The 16,986-nt window shown below is 41.8% G+C and overlaps 1 protein-coding gene across 9 annotated transcripts in view; it reads left to right on the forward strand.

The window, feature by feature from the left end:
* Nucleotides 1-16,986, forward strand: part of SRPK2 (SRSF protein kinase 2) — a 310,269-nt gene that overhangs the window by 141,650 nt on the left and 151,633 nt on the right. Inside the window, exon 2 of one of the 9 annotated variants that reach the window (XM_048836388.2) lies at nucleotides 14,722-14,835. The exons of the other annotated variants lie outside the window; for them this stretch is intronic. The gene's annotated coding sequence lies outside the window, so the exon portion shown is untranslated. The remainder of the gene's footprint in view (nucleotides 1-14,721; nucleotides 14,836-16,986) is intronic. 9 annotated transcript variants of the gene reach the window in all.

Below are 16,986 nucleotides of genomic sequence, written 5' to 3' on the forward strand. Positions count from 1 at the left end.
TTCCCCACCTCCATTCCCTGTTCCCATTTCCCCCTTTAGCAAAACATGATTCCACTTTCCCCACCCCCATTCCCTGTTCCCATTTCCCCTCCCCACACCCACCCACTTCCTGATTGACTGCAGACTATATAGTAAAACTTGAGTTCTGCTTTGCTATACCTTAACCAATCATTTTACTGAAATTTAACTAACCAATCCTAACATATTGTAACATGATTACATAACCAATTATATCCCACCACCTTAATTAGTTTACAGCCAGCAAAATTAATTATACAGCAGACAGGAACAATCACAGAACCAGACAGAGATTATACAGACAAACAATAGCAAAGCGGGAACTATAATGACAAAACAATACAGAAGTGAGGATTTCACATCCCAGCTATTGATACGTGAGTTCTTGCCAGACAGGATGCTATCAAACTAAGTTTCCTTTTACATTTTCTGGGCACTTCCCTTTCTCTGGAGGTGATAGGCACTATCAGGACAGGATTGTATTCCTAACAGCCCAATAGCACCTTCTTTCAATGTGACTAGTTTGGAATGTGAGGATGTGACCGGTCGCTTCCCAGCTTATGGCTGCCTCTGTTGCTTAACTAAAGGCCTTAGCCTAAGAACAGGGCCTCAGACTGTCACAGTAAGAGAAGGCTCTTACACCGGCAGACAGTGATTTTGATTCTTTCTTATACCTCTGTAACAAGCTAAGTGATAAGAATGCACCTAAATTCTTAGAGTATAGGCCTTTACAGACAGGCCTGAATATCTATATCCTAACACTTTGGATAAATAATGTTAGGAGTTTAAGTGTTTTTACTTTATAAAACCCCTCTGTCAGAGCCGAACAATCTTTTAAAATACTGAAAACAGTTTTTTTTTGTGTGGGTGTTATGCATCTCGCTTTTTCGGAGCAAGGTTGAGAGCGTTGTGGTGAGGCACTTTGGCAATATCATGGGTGAAATCCTGGCCCCACTGAGGTCAGTGGCAATCCAATTCTACACCCCATTAAAGATTTTGCAGTTCATTTCCACTCACCCTTTTACCCATTTAATGTAAACTTGCTACAAAACGGATTTGATACTGTAGAATTGAAGGCGATAGAAGAGGTTCCTTTTAAGTATAGAAGGAAGAGTTTCTACTTTTTTTTAGGTTTCAGAGTAACAGCCGTGTTAGTCTGTATTCGCAAAAAGAAAAGGAGTACTTGTGGCACCTTAGAGACTAACCAATTTATTTGAGCATGAGCTTTCGTGAGCTACAGCTCACTTCATCGGATGCATACCGTGGAAACTGCAGAAGACATTATATACACACAGAGATTTCCTCATTCCAAAAAATATAGTAGGAATACCTCCCATTTGGGATCTGTGAAAGCTAAACCACTACATCAGGAGTTTCAGATTCCATAACTAAAATCGAATTCTTTGAACCCAGGATTTATTTGTGACTCTTGACTTAAAATATGTATATTTTCACATTTTAATCAAACCAATTCACAGAAAGTAATTTCTGGTCTATGTAGGAAACAAGCAGCAATGCAGAATTCTGCTCTTTGGCCTTCACATGACTCCTAGGATTCTACAAATACCTGATTGTGATAACTGCACATGTTCATTAGATTGGATATTCACAGGTAGCCAAACTTGGATAACAGGCAAATAGAAAATCAGTCTGCCAAAGAGGTCTCAAATTCACTTCAGATATGTGTTTTCTAGTTTGGAAATTTTGGATTTTGAAAAAATGCACAAAAATCTATTCTTCTTTGAACCTAGAAATGAATATTAATTGAGGCAATCTTTGATTCATAATAGCTCTCTCTTCATGAGGGAGATTTCCAGACCGAAGAGTTGTTAGATGTCTACTTGATCAAAATCAGAGCAGATCATTTCTATTTTTCCTCAGTTCTTTGGGTTTTGTGGTGGTGTTCATATTTGTGATTCCTTTTACTCTATTAAGAATTAGTCCTCTTCACCACTACCCAAGTGCAACATGCATTTCTTTTTGTAAGTTCATCTACTCTGAAGTATGAGTCTTGAAAAACATTCTAAGTCTCTTCTCTGGCAAGCTGTTTCAGAGAATATGCTAAAGAGGGTTCTGGTACTCAGCTATCCCCATCTGGAGAGGTGGTGACAGATGACTTAAGTCTGGGTTTAGGGGCTCACATGAGTTATCTAACAATGCATGGATTGTGCTCACCCAAAGGGAAAAAATCTCCATAAAAATAAACTATAATTCAGTGGTGTGTCTGGTATTGAGATCCTTTCTGACAAAACTCAAGGATATTTTAGCTCCGATTTTTACAGACAGCACCACAGCAATGTATCTTATGAATAGGTAAGGAGGAGCGCGCACCTCAAAATTTTTGCCAGGAATCATTTAGACTGTGCAAACGAGGCATGCTTTTTCCAACAGTTCTTGACATTGATGAGAAGTAGAACTTATTGGGCAGATAACTTGAGTTTCAGACTTCAGGATCAGCATGAGTGCTCTCTGATATATTCAGTGGCTCAATCCATACTCAGAAAATAGATCGACTTGTTTTCCACAAAAGAAAACAGTGTACAAGAAGAGATCTAGGCTCTTAATTGGATGCCTCCATGTTGAATTTGAGTCAATTTTCCAGATGCCTTCCAGCTGTAACTACTTTGCCCTCATATCATAAGCAAGTTAAGAAGGAAAAGAATCTATATATTTCAGAAAGTGCCATTTTAGTTTCATTAGCTTTTGTTCTCATATATCCCAGTTCTGATGTGGGAACTTCCATTTTATTTACTGGTAGAACGAGACTTTTTATTTTAGAATCATGGCTAGATACTCATTTTGAACTGGAATTTTTACATTTGTTTGAATGGACTACAGAATCTGTTAGGACTTGACAAGGGTACGTTATGAAGTTCAAGAAGTTACTTTGCAGTAATGTCAGCCTTCAACAACAAAGACTAATGTACTAATAAGAAGGAGGCTTTTTATTTTGTCATTCAATAACAATAGCAGAAATTCCTTTACTTGGTCATCTTCTAGACAAATGTGTGTGCGGTTTCTTAGTCAAACTGGGCTTTTTCACTGAAAGTGCATCTAATAGCTATATTGTGTATCATTCATTTATTGAACTATATACTATATATCTGTCATTAAAGACTGCATTTCTAGCTACCATAACATCTGCTGGGAGACTCAGCTACACATTTGGAGAGCAGGTCCTCCATTTACAGTTTTTCAAAAAGTGGTTCTTCCATCATCACCCAAAATTCCTACCTACCAGTGAGGTTGTCATGGAGTGTCATTTAAACCAATCAATTACCTGTCATCTTTCAAAATTTTCATAAATTAGCTGGGAGTGTTCGGTTATATAGATAAGACGAGCCATCTGAATTAAGAAAAAATCATTTTGAAAAATCTACTTTTCTCTGGCCTTTTGAAGTAAGTCAGTAGGGGAGTGGGCCTTGTCTGCACTACGAAATTAGGTCGAATTTATAGAAGTCGGTTTTGTAGAAAGCTTTTTTATACAGTCAATTGTGTGTGTCCCCACACAAATGCTCTAAGTGCACGTAGTCAGCACAGTCAGAGTACCACAGTACCGAGGCAACCGTAGACTTCCGGAGCATTGCACTGTGGGTAGCTATCCCACAGTTCCCGCAGTCTCCGCTGCCCATTTGAATTCTGGGTAGAAATCCCAATGCCTGATGGGGCTAAAACATTGTCGCAGGTGGTTCTGGGTACATATCATCAGGCCCCCCTTCCTTCCCTCCCTCTGTGAAAGCAACGGCAGACAATCATTTCACAGCTTTTTTCCTGGGTTACCCGTGCAGACGCCATACCATGGCAAGCATGAAGCCTGCTCAGCTAACTGTCACCGTATGTCTCCTGGGTGCTGGCAGACGCAGTACTGCATTGCTACACAGCAGCAGCTTATTGCCTTTTCGCAGCAGACAGTGCAGTATGACTGGTAGCTGTCGTCGACGTAGTCCAGGGTGCTCTTTTAACTGACCTCGATGAGGTCAGGGGCGCCTGGGCAAACATGGGAGGGACTCAGCCAGGTCATTACCCTTTTAAGTTTCATCTCATGCCAATTCAGTCCTGCTGGCAGTCCTACTGCACCGTCTTTTAATGAGCAGCCAGGAGACGATGATGGCCAGCAGTCATACTGGACCGTCTTCTGCCGAGCACCCAGGAGATGGCGATGGCTAACGGTCGTACTGCACGGTCTGCTGCCAGCAAGATTTATAAAGATAGATGAAGTGGATCAAAACAAGAAATAGACCAGATTTGTTTTGTATTCATTTTCTCCTCCCTCCCTCCGTGGAATCAACGGCCTGCTAAACCCAGTTTTGAGTTCTATCCTTGAGGTTTTGAGTTCTGTCCTTGAGGGGGCCATTCTGTTTTCTGCAAAGCCACCCCCTTTGTGGATTTTAATTCCCTGTAAGCCAACCCTGTAAGCCATGTTGTTGGTCGCCCCTCCCTCCATCAGAGCAACGTCAAACAATCGTTTTGTGCCCTTTTCCCTGGATTGCCCAAGCAGGAGCAGACACCATAGCACAGCAAGCATGGAGCCTGTTCAGCTCACCGTGTTAGGGGGCTTATTCCTTCACCCACTTACTACCCTGGTCCTTCTCGCATGAACAGAGAGCAACAATACCCGAAGTCCAAAGGTGCAAACAATTCGATGTTGATTGGGGTGAACTTCCAGCAAGCATGATTCCAGTTTCCTTCCTTAGTATCCTCCTTCCCAGCTCTGACACCACAGAGCCTTACGCCTGTGTCCCTGTTCCCATTCCTATCCTTAGCCAAACATGATTCCAACTTCCTTACTCCCATTCCCTGTTCCCATTTCCCCCTTTAGCAAAACATGATTCCAATTTTCTTACCCCCATTCCCTGTTCCCATCTCACGCACCCACATGCCCATGCCCACCCCCATCCACACCCCCTCACTTCCTCATTGACTACAGATTATATAGTAAAACTTGAGTTCTGCTTAGCTATACCTTAACCAATCATTTTCCTGAAATTTAACTAACCAATCCTAACATATTGTAACATGATTACGTAACCAATTATATCCCACCACCTTAATTAGTTTACAGCCAGCAAAATTAATTATACAGCAGACAGGAACAATCACAGAACCAGACAGAGATTATACAGACAAACAATAGCAAAGTGGGAACTACAACGACAAGACAACACAGAAGTGAGGATTTCACATCCCAGCTATTGATAAGTGAGTTCTTGCCAGACAGGATGCTATCAAACTAAGTTTCCTTTTACATTTTCTAGGCACTTCCCTTTCTCTGGAGGTGATAGGCACTATCAGGACAGGACTGTATTCCTAACAGCCGAATAGCACCTTATTTCAGTGTGACTAGTTTGGAATGTGAGGATGTGACCGTTCGCTTCCCAGCTTATGGCTGCCTCTGCTGCTTAGCCAAAGGCCTGAGCCTAAGCACAGGGCCACAAACTGACACAGTAAGAGAAGGCCCTTACACCGGCAGACGGTGATTTCTTTCTTTTATACCTCTAGAACTAGCCAAGCGATAAGAATACACCTAAATTCTTAGAGTATAGGCCTTTACAGACAAGCCTGAATATCTATATCCTAACACACCGCAGCAATTATGACCATTGTAAACACCTCGCGCATTATCGTGCAGTTTATGCAGAACCAGCACCTGAAAAACCAGGCAAGGAGGCGACGCAAGCATGGAGATGAGGACATGAACACACTTTTCTCTAAAATCGCGTTCCCCGGCAATTTGGAGATCATGGTGTTATTGGGGCAGGCTCATGCTGTGGAATGCCGATTCTGGGCCCGGGAAACAAGCACAGAGTGGTGGGACTGCATAGTGTTGCAGGCCTGGGAGGATTCCCAGTGGCTGAGAAACTTTCGCATGCGTAAGGGCACTTTCATGGAACTTTGTGATTTGCTTTCCACTGCCCTGAAGCGCAAGAATACCAAGATGAGAGCAGTCCTCACAGTTCACAAGCGAGTGGCAATAGCCCTGTGGAAGCTTGCAACGCCAGACAGCTACCGATCAGTCATTAATCAATTTGGAGTGGGCAAATCTACTGTGGAGGTTGTTGTGATGCAAGTAGCCAACGCAATCATTGAGCTGCTGCTATCAAAGGTAGTGACTCTGGGAAATGTGCAGGTCATAGTGGATGGCTTGGCTGCAATGGGATTCCCTAACTGTGGTGGGGCGATAGACGGAACGCATATCCCTATCTTGGGACCAGACCACCAGGGCAGCCAGTACATTAACTGCAAGGGGTACTTTTCAATGGTGCTGTAAGCACTGGTGGATCACTGGTGGGACGTTTCACCAACATCAATGTGGGATGGCCGGGAAAGGTTCATGATGCTCGCGTCTTCAGGAACTCTGGTCTGTTTAAATGGCTGCAGGAAGGGATTTACTTCCCAGACCAGAAAATAACTGTTGGGGATGTTGAAATGCCTATAGACAGGTTTCAGAGGAACAGCCGTGTTAGTCTGTATTCGCAAAAAGAAAAGGAGTACTTGTGGCACCTTAGAGACTAACCAATTTATTTGAGCATGAGCTTTCGTGAGCTCACGAAAAGCTCATGCTCAAATAAATTGGTTAGTCTCTAAGGTGCCACAAGTACTCCTTTTCTTTTTGCGAAATGCCTATAGTTATCCTTGGGGACCCAGCCTACCTCTTAATGCCCTGGCTCATGAAGCCGTACACAGGCACCCTGGACAGTAGTAAGGAGCTGTTCAACTACAGGCTGAGCAAATGCAGAATGGTGGTAGAATGTGCATTTGGACGTTTAAAGGGTCACTGGCGCAGTTTACTGACTCGCTCAGACCTCAGCGAAACCAATATTCCCATTGTTATTGCTGCTTGCTGTGTGCTCCACAATCTCTGTGAGAGTAAGGGGGAGACGTTTATGGCGGGGTGGGAGGTTGATGCAAATTGCCTGGCCGCTGAATACGCGCAGCCAGACACCAGGGCCGTTAGAAGAGTGTAGCAGGAAGCGCTGCGCGTCAGAGAAGCTTTGAAAACCAGTTTCATGACTGGCCAGGGTACAGAGTGACACTTCTGTTTGTTTCTCCTTGATGAACCCCTCCCCCCCCACTTGGTTGCCTCTAAATTCCCTGGTAAGCCACCAGCCCTCCCCCCTTTGATCACAGCTTGCTTGCAAAGGAAATAAAGTCACTGTCGTTTAGAAAACATGTATTCTTTATTAATTGATTATAAAAATAGGGAGATAACTCGCAAGGTAGCCCGGGTGGGGTGTGGGAGGAGGGTAGGAGGAAAGGAAAAGGCCACTTTAAAACATCTTGAATGACAGCCTTCTGTTGCTTGTGCTGTCCATTGGGGTGGAGTGGTTGGGTGCCTGGAGCCTCCTCCCCCCCCGCCCATGTTCTTGGGCATCTGGGTGAGGAGGCTGTGGAACTTGGGGAGGAGGGAAGGCGGTTAAGGAGGGACGTGCATTGCACGTGCATTTTTTTTTTTGCCGCCTTATCTGAGATAGCCTTTGGGACGGAGGAGGGAGGCTTGAAACATTTGCAGCTGGTGGAGGAAAAAAAGGGAGTGAAGTATTTAAAAAGATACATTTTACAGAACAATGGCTATACTCTTTCATAGTGAACAACACTATTCATATTACATACACATTACATGTGATTTTGGTACAAGATCGCATTTTGCATCTTATATTGAGTGCCTGTGGCTTTGGTGTTAGAGATCACACACGCAGTGCCGGGCAACACAATTTGGCTTGCAGGTGGCCATGGTAAGCCATAGTCTTTCGGCTTCTGCAACCTTCATAACTGCAGCGCCCTCCTTTCCCATACTAAGCAAAGCCTGTTGAGTTGGCCATATAGTGCTGCGGTTTTCCTGTTTATGTGCAGCAGCAGAAACCAAACTAACCCCCTCCCCCCATCCAATTTTCTGGGAAGATCGCTTTACCCCTCCCCCAACTGCGTGGCTGGTATCAGGGAAGATCCCTGCTAGCCAAATGTGAACAGCTCAGCGCCAATGCCCCTCCTCCCGCCCCCACAACGCGTGGCTAACTTCTGGGAGGATTTCTTTTCAGCCACAGGCAAACAGCCCAGTAGGAACGGGCACCTCTGAATGTCCCCTTAATTAAATTCCCCTATTTCAATCAGGTTACCATGAATGATATCACTCTCCTAAGGATAACACAGAGAGTTAAAGAACGGATGTTGCTTGAATGCCAGCAAACAGTGGGACCATACACTGCCAGGCTTTGTCATGCAATGATACCAGATTACTTGCTACTAGCATGGCGTGGTAAAGTGTCCTACCATGGAGGATGGAATAAGGCTGCTCTCCCCAGAAACCTTCTGCAAAGGCTTTTAGAGTACATCCTGGAGAGCTTCATGGAGATGTCCCTGGCGGATTTCTGCTCCATCCCCAGACAAGTTAACAGACTTTTCCAGTAGCTGTACTGGCCACGAATGCATCCCAAGTCCTCAGGGCTACTTAATCATTAAAAAACACTTGCTTTTATAACATGTATTATATTTAAAAAGGTACTCTCACCAGAGGTCCCTTCTCTGGCTTCGTTGGGTTGTGAGGGTATTTCAGTCAGGGTGATAAAAAGATCCTGGCTGTTGGGGAGAATGGTGTGCTGTGTGCTCTCCCCAAGCTCATCCTCCTCCTCCTCATCTTCCCCATCTGCAAAATCCTCAGGCATGGCGGAGAGTACCCCATCATCAAAATCCACGGACAGGGGTGGGGTAGTGGTGGCGGCCCCCCCCAGACTTGCATGCAGCTCAGCGTAGAAGCGGCATGTCTGGGGCTCTGTCCCGGAGCGTCTGTTTGATTCTTTGGTTTTCTTATACGCATGTCTGAGCTCCTTAAGTTTCACGTGGCACTGTGTTGCTGTCCCTCATGGCCTCGGAGATTTTTTGAAATGTTTTGGCATTTCGTCTTTTGGAATGTAGTTCTGATAGCACGGATTCCTCTCCCCATACAGCGATCAGATCCAGTATCTCCCATTCGGTCAATGCTGGAGTTCTTTTTCGATTCTGGGACTACATGGTTACCTGTGCTGATGAGGTCTGCATGGTCACCTGTCCTGATGAGCTCGCCTGGCCAAACAGGAAATGAGATTCAAAAGTTCCCAGGGCTTTTCCTGTATACCTGGTCAGTGCATCTGAGTTCAGAGTGCTGTCCAGAGCGGTCACAATGGTGCACTGTGGGATAGCTCCCAGAGGCTATACCTTCGAATTGCATCCACACTAACTCTAATTCAAAATGGTGATGTCGATTTCAGCACTAATCCCCTCATTGGGGAGGACTACAGAAATCAGTTTTAAGAGCCCTTTATGTCAAAACAATGGCTTCATTGTGTGGACGGGTGCAGGGTTAATTCTGATTTAACGCTGCTAAATCCAGCATAAACTCGTAGTGTAGACCAGGCCTAAGGCTAAGTGAACTAGACTGCATTCACATGTTATGATTTGACTACTGTCCTTATTCAGAAAGGATTGAGGACACATTCTACTTGATTGAAAGCAGACTTACAAATCTGTCACTAATATTCTAATCATAAGTTCCTGCAGCAGTATTTTTTTTAATTTGGCATTCCATTTTAATGCTTGTTTTGGGAGAACCATTTTGCGAATTGTGTTCTTTTTGTGAGTTGGACAGCTGAGTAATTTCTCAAAATGGGATCTGCAGGGGCAGTTCTTGTAAAAAGAAAGATTTATCATTCTCTGGTTTTTCAAGTATATCATCTCCATAGATCTACACTCTACTCCCCCAACTCCACCTTTCCCTACTTCTTAGAAGTCTTTATTAACATTTTAAATAAGAGGGAAAGGAATCAGAATTGCTTTGGTCAATGATACATTCTATATCTTTGACCCCAAACGTTCAGCCCCATAAGGGAGCACACTCATCCACATCCAGTGGTCAGTTTTCCAGAAGGTTCCAGATCAGCAGTGGTTTAGTTTCAAGTGCAGATCTTCAAAGACACTACCCTCTCTAAAAACATAGTTTTAAATAACTAACTTTCCCTTTTCCATTGTGTTAATGTTGTGGATGAATCAGATGGGATTATTTGTTTAAATTAACCTCAGTGGAGCATGTATGAAATAAAGAGTGAAATAAATAAATAAATGATTTGCAATAAAATCTTTATGAAGCCTTCATAAACTTTTTTAGGTCTCCTTGAGTGATCTAGCTATAACTCTGTCTTTAAGTTGGGATACTGGATGGTTTTGATACAAGAACATGAGCTCCTTTCTGTAACTTTTTTTGCAACCTTAGTCTAGGATTAATGTTCTTCCTGCATGTGAGCTTTTTGAATAATATAGTTGGGAAATCACATTTAACCATTTTTAAAGATTTATGACAGCTTAGGTAGTATATCCATGTTTATAGAGCTGATCTTTTCCATGAGAGAAAACAGGAAGAATATCCATCTCACAAATTACTTTCAATCTTTTCCAGGATAATTAAACTGAAATAATTTATTGAGAGACTGACCAAGAAATTGTCTAGGTAGACAAACATCTGATTATTTCAGATTTTAAAATCTGTGCCCATAAAACTATTTTTTGGCAAATTTGAAAAAAGAAAGATCTTCAATCCATGCTTTCAGTCATGGACTCATAGGTTCAGTAATTCAGCCTTACAGAAGTGTCAGAAGTTTTACTAGCCTTGGAAAAAAAATCTAGACACTCCTCTTGCATATACTGCTAATTTTTTTTTTGTGGGGGGGGGGGAGAAATGTGTGGCTGCTGCTTTGGGAAATTGGAAGGGCTTGCAACTTTCCATCCTGCCCTCTACATCTCTGATGATAGTGAAAGAGCAGAAGAAGGTCACCTCCTGTCCTCTAAAGAAAGAGAGCTGTCTGCAGTCGGAGGTGGTTCTATGTGACAGTCACAGTGTTGTCAGATCAAAGGGCCAATTTTCAGTCATCTCAGGTGAGTTGGTGAGTGGTAGTTTGTAAAATTACAATAATTACAGCCTGAAAAGGGGCAAAATGGAATAACCATCTAAAGTCTCTAGACACAGGTTTACAGGGATTGTAAGAGATCCATTTATATACAACCCAATGCACTGTAAGAACATTGTGTGTTAGTTTTAATGAATAATAATAATTGCATTAATGAGGTCAGGATGCATTTGCATCAGTGACAAACAGGTTGAAAAATTTGAAAGCTTTGTCTTACTTTGGCTTTCTTTTGGCTAATATAACTTTTTTCAGGGGTGTGGGTGGGTGTGAGACAGAGAAAGATGGGGAACAAGGGGGGGGGGAAATAAGCATGGGGAAATAGTTTTACTTTGTATAATGACCCATCCACTCCCAGTCTTTATTCAAGCCTAATTTGTTGTGTCCAGTTTGCAAATTAATTCCAATTCAGCAGTCTCTCATTGGAGTCTGTTTCTGAAGTTTTTTTGTTGGAGTATTGTGACCTTTAGGTCTCTAATCGAGTGACCAGGGAGATTGAAGTGTTCTCTGACTGGTTTTTGAATGTTATAATTCTTGATGTCTGATTTGTGTCCATACATTCTTTTACGTAGAGACTGGCTTTGGCTGGGTCTCTGGGACTGGATCCGCTATGGCTGTTGCAATCGTTGGCAGGGGATCCAGTTCCATCACCTCCGTCTGGGTCTCTGGTAACACAGACAGGCACCTGGTGGAAGGCTCAGGAACAGAGCTAGGCGTGACAGCTTGCTTAGCCTGCCTGCGGGTGACCATTCCCATCCTCTTGGCTAGCTTCGCATGGTTGGCCAAGTCTTCCCCCAGCAGCATGGGAATGGGATAATCATCATAGACTGAAAAAGTCCACATTCCTGACCAGCCCTTGTACTGGATAGACAACTTGGCCGTAGGCAAGTTTAAAGATTTTGACATAAAGGGTTGAATTGTCACTTGGGCCTCTGGGTTGATGAATTTGGGGTCCAGTAAGGATTGGTGGATAGCTGACACCTGTGCTCCAGTGTCCCTCCATGCTGTAACCACCTTCCCGCCCACACTCGCAGTTTCCCTTCGCTCTGAGGGTACCTGGGAGGCATCTGGGCCTGAGGACCTTTGGTGTGGCTCCGGTTTAATGAACTGAAATCAGTTTGGGGTTCTTGGGGCAGTTGGCTTTCACGTGCCCCAGCTCATTACGTTTAAAACATCGCCCAGCTGACTGGTCACTGGGGCAAGGTGGGTTGCTGGAGACTGGTGTGGAGTGACGATAAGGTGTTTGGGTTTTTCCTTGGGATGTAGGTGGGGCCTTGGGCTGCCCCTGGTGATAGGTTGTTGTCTCGGGTTGCTCCTTCTGATATCTGCTCCAGCTGCTACTAGTTTTTTTCTTTTCTGCCACCTCTGCCCATTTGGTTCCAATCTCCCCCGCCTCGATTACCGTTTTGGGCTTCCCATCATCTTTCTATTTCCTCAGGAACAATCTCTAAGAACTGCTCCATTTGCATTAGGAAAGACAGATCTTCCAGAGATTTAACGCTTGATCCTGATATCCAGGCATCCCAATTTTTTACAATGTGGTAGGCGTGTCGGGAAAATGCCATGTCCGGTTTCCACTTTAGGGCTCTGAACCGCCGACGGGCATGCTTGGGTGTTAGCTCCATTCTGATTCTGGCCTGTCTTTTAAAAAGTTCATAACTGTTCATGTGTTCCTTAGGCATTTCAGCTGCCACCTCTGCTAAGAGTCCACTGGGCTGCAGCCTCAGCTCTACCATGTACTGGTCTGTAGAGATGCTGTGCCCAAGGCAGGCCCTTTTGAAATTTTCTAAGAAGGCCTCTGTATCCTGAAGCTTTCTGATTTCCTGAATCTAAAGTTTTCTAAGACCTGTTAATTCCACATTCCTAATAAAGATTTTGTGCTTCTAGTAGTCATAGTAAGGAAGGTGCAATCCATAAGGAAAGTTGACAACCAGTCATAAAGAGCGTGCTTGCCTGCTAGGCTGTTTCTCTCTATTAGGTATTGGCCAGAAGTAGAAGTATTTAGTAAATAACTGTTGTTTTGCATACCAGTGTTCTGCTTTTGAAAATCTTCTGCCTCAAGTTTATTTTTCTGGGACCCACACACAATCTAGGGCACCCCACCTTTACCATACCATGGGCTCAAGGTGTAACCCAGTTAATTTGTCCTGGGCTTGGTGCAAAACCTGGTCAATTTAAGTACCCATCCTTACCCATCCTGGGCTCAGGGCGTAACCTTGTGGGTTTGCGCGACTTTTTCCCAGTGAAAGAGCCTTAAACAGTAATATCCTTAACCTATATTTATTAACAATTGATCAACAGAATATACATGCTAAGCATACAATGCTTGCCACTCCCAATAAGGCAGACAGACTTTTCTTGATGGCAAGTCAAAATTAGATCATCTGGGGACTCCAGCTTCTGCACATTATTCGCAGAGTGTTGAGGTCTGGCAGCTCTGATCTTGGGCCGTGTCCTGGAGTCAGGTTCCAAAGAACTTCCTTTTGGACCCCAGTTTATATAGTTAAAACTTGTATTTTACTTAGTTAAAACTTAACCAATCATTTTAAACTAAAGCATTACACCAATTTTTCACCAATCTTAGCCAATTACGTAACAATTCTTTAAGCAATCATACCCCACCACCTTAGTTGAGTTAAATTTTGACAAAAATAAAGAATAGACAGTGATAACTATAGGAAAACAAATGAAGTATTACAAATTAAAGAACAGACAAAAGCAATCAACGGTGTCTTTTCAACCAAAATTGCTGGTAAGTGGTTTTGCCAGACAGTGTTATCTTGCAAAGTTCGCTTTATATATCTCAAGATTTTTCTGTTTGATTGGTCACTGTTGGTGCTATTAGGGCAGAAATGCTTCTTAACTATCCAATATTGTATTCAGAGTAGCAGCCATTTTAGTCTGTATCCGCAAAAAGAAAAGGAGGACTTGTGGCACCTTACAGACTAACAAATTTATCTGAGCATAAGCTTTCGTGAGCTACAGCTCATTTCAGACTTCCATGAGCTACAGCTCACTTCATCCGATGAAGTGAGCCGTAGCTCATGAAAGCTTATGCTCAAATAAATTTGTTCATCTCTAAGGTGCCACAAGTACTCCTTTTCTTTTTGCCAATATTGTATTGTGACTCCCTGCTTCTTAGCTCATGGCTGCTGCTGTCCTCCTATGGCTGCTGCTTCTTACTGCAGAAAGGCCTTAGCCTACACCATACCTTCCAGTGCTTAGTGTTCTCCATTGGCTTGATTTAGCTGCAGGCTTCATTTTAATGTGTGTTGCATTACCTCATACAGCTAGTTGTTTGCATGTATATTTTCATAATGTGCTTTACTCCAGCCTAATTATTTGCTAGGGATGCCAGGGTTTTGAAATTTCATGTTACTTTGCAGTTTGACCATCTATTTAATTCTTTAAAAAAAATCTGTCTAGAGAATGAAACTTAACTGAGAAAAGCTCATAAATCATTAATAAAACAAACATCATATGCTTGATTATGTAGAAACTACCGATCTTATCTACAAAAGTTTTTTGTTTATAAATCAAAAGCAATTAATCAGATAGAATCACTTTAGTTATCTATTCAAAAACATGCATTAGTTTCATATACAAAGGTAATGATATTTGATTTCCTTTTTGTATTCTAGCTTTTAAACTATGTTACGTTTTCTGAATAAAATCTATATAGAGTTTTTAAATACTATATCTCAAAACCACAGTCTTGGTATTGAGGCTTCTTTCTTCTCATAGCTTCTGCATTGGTTATTCCATTTATTGACAGGACTTTGGTGCTCAGGACAGAAGGCATAAATACTCAAATAGGGAGGGCCATGTGAAACCAACCAGGAATATATGGAAGTATCCTTTCCAGTATCCTCCAGCTCTAGAAAACTAGGTAGGTTCTAAAGAGTTATGGTGCCTATAGCTTCCTGGCATCGGCTCATTTATGAATGTTATAGTTAATTTGACATTTCCAGGTCTCTAAGGGTATAAATGGGAAAACATGACTTAAATAACTTCACTTCTTTTCAAGTATATATTGCACAACAAAAATTTCTAAAAACCATCAGGATATGCTTTTCCTCTGGGGCAACTTCATCATCATAGCATGGAATATTAGTTTTAAGGGCCATCTTTATATCAGTTTTCTTAGGTTGAAGGCATATGGATTGTCTTTTGAGTCTACATAAAAAAAAGTGAACAAAATTCTAAAGTAGTCCATTCTAATGTGCATGAAAATCACTTGTGTATTTCAAATTATTATTAAGAACAGATAATCTTGATGTGTAGTACAAAATAGATTTATAAAGGCAATCCCTGCATCAGAGATCTTAAACCTGAAAGAGAGACAGAGAAGGTGAGACACACTGAGGGAGTCTTGCAAGAGAAATGTATAGGGGGAAGGGGGAAGAAGGCATAAAGTTGGGAGGAAAAGGACATGAAGGGGCATCAATGCTTCCGTTGTTGATAAAGTGAAAAGGAGAAGGGGGGACCAGTTACAAAATGAGATGTGAGATGTAGGCTGGGGGAGATTTGTGCAGGTATTTGAAGGCAAGGAGAAGAAGATGCATATAGCAGGCAAGGAAGAGTCAGAAAAAAAATTAAATAAAAAGGAAATTAAAAAAATCACTGCATAAAGAGACTCTTAGTAATTAACCCTCTCAGATATTCTTTTCTAACTTACCTTTTACTTTGCTGTATTTTTTTAAATGTCTACTGTATCTGTTGTTAGCAATTTGATACAAATAGAAGAATTTCATTAAAAATATTCAGTTATGTTCCCAATTACTTTATAGCTGAATAGTATCATCAAGAACTCTATGCCACCCCCGCACTCTGCCCTGTTTTCCTTGGTCATCAGAGCGATACTAGTAATTTATATATAAAAAATACCAAGTGAAGGTTTTCTCAGAAGAGAAATATAAATAGTTTCAGTATTCCTATTAGGAAGGAGAGAGAAAATTTAACACATAGTAGAACTAAATATCAACCACAATTATCACATATAAAAAGATATTCTGTGTACTACAGGTATGAAAACAATATTTTAATAGTGAACAAAGGAAAAATACATAACACCTTATCCCACGGTCCCATAAAACATTAAAAATCTAAATAGCAGACACAACGGAAAACTATTCCATGAGATTTAATTGGGAATGGCATTGTACCCTTCCAAAATCATTAGTCCCCAAATAATTAGTCATACATTTTCAAGAGCTTAATATTTTTGTACTTCCTAGTTAGAACACAATATGGGAATTTTATACCAAATGAATAAAACTTAATCAACCATCAGTGATCCATTAAACTTTCACAATATCCAGCTGACCTTTCCTTTTATCAAAAGGAAGACTTACAAAGTAGCTTCAGAAATCAACAGTTTGACAGTGTTCCATAACAGCATCATATATCTTGAATAGGTCTAAAATATCTAACTAAAGGATATTAAAAAGAGAAAAAATATCATTCAAGAATAGAATTATTCAGCACATAATTGACAGATTTCTTGAAGTCTGCTTCCACAGTTACTATATGTAAGTATGACAGGTTTCAGAGTAACAGCCGTGTTAGTCTGTATTCGCAAAAAGAAAAGGAGTACTTGTGGCACCTTAGAGACTAACCGATGAAGTGAGCTGTAACTCACGAAAGCTTATGCTCAAATAAATTGGTTAGTCTCTAAGGTGCCACAAGTACTCCTTTTCTTTTTACATGTAAGTAGCAGATTCTTCAGGTTTTTGTGACAAGTAACCTGCTGCCACATTCTTGATAAACTGCTAGGTGAAGTGTTGATTATTTGGGTCACAGGCCTTAAAAGTTTCTGAAACACAGCAAAAGTCTGTTGCTACTTGATGGATATGATCTGAGGGGCAAAAAGATGATCCGGGAATCAACAAGCTGAAGTTTGATTTATCTTGCCATGGGTTCAATGTAGCTGGATGACAGAGAGCAATGCTAAAATTGCTCTCAAGTCTAAAAGTTCTGCAAAGTCTATGTATTGCTTCTGTGGGTTGAGGGGAGGGAAAAAAGTATTAAAAATAACATA

The sequence above is a fragment of the Caretta caretta genome, chromosome 1 (assembly GCF_965140235.1).
Source record: "Caretta caretta isolate rCarCar2 chromosome 1, rCarCar1.hap1, whole genome shotgun sequence".
NCBI classification, from domain to species: Eukaryota; Metazoa; Chordata; order Testudines; family Cheloniidae; genus Caretta; species Caretta caretta.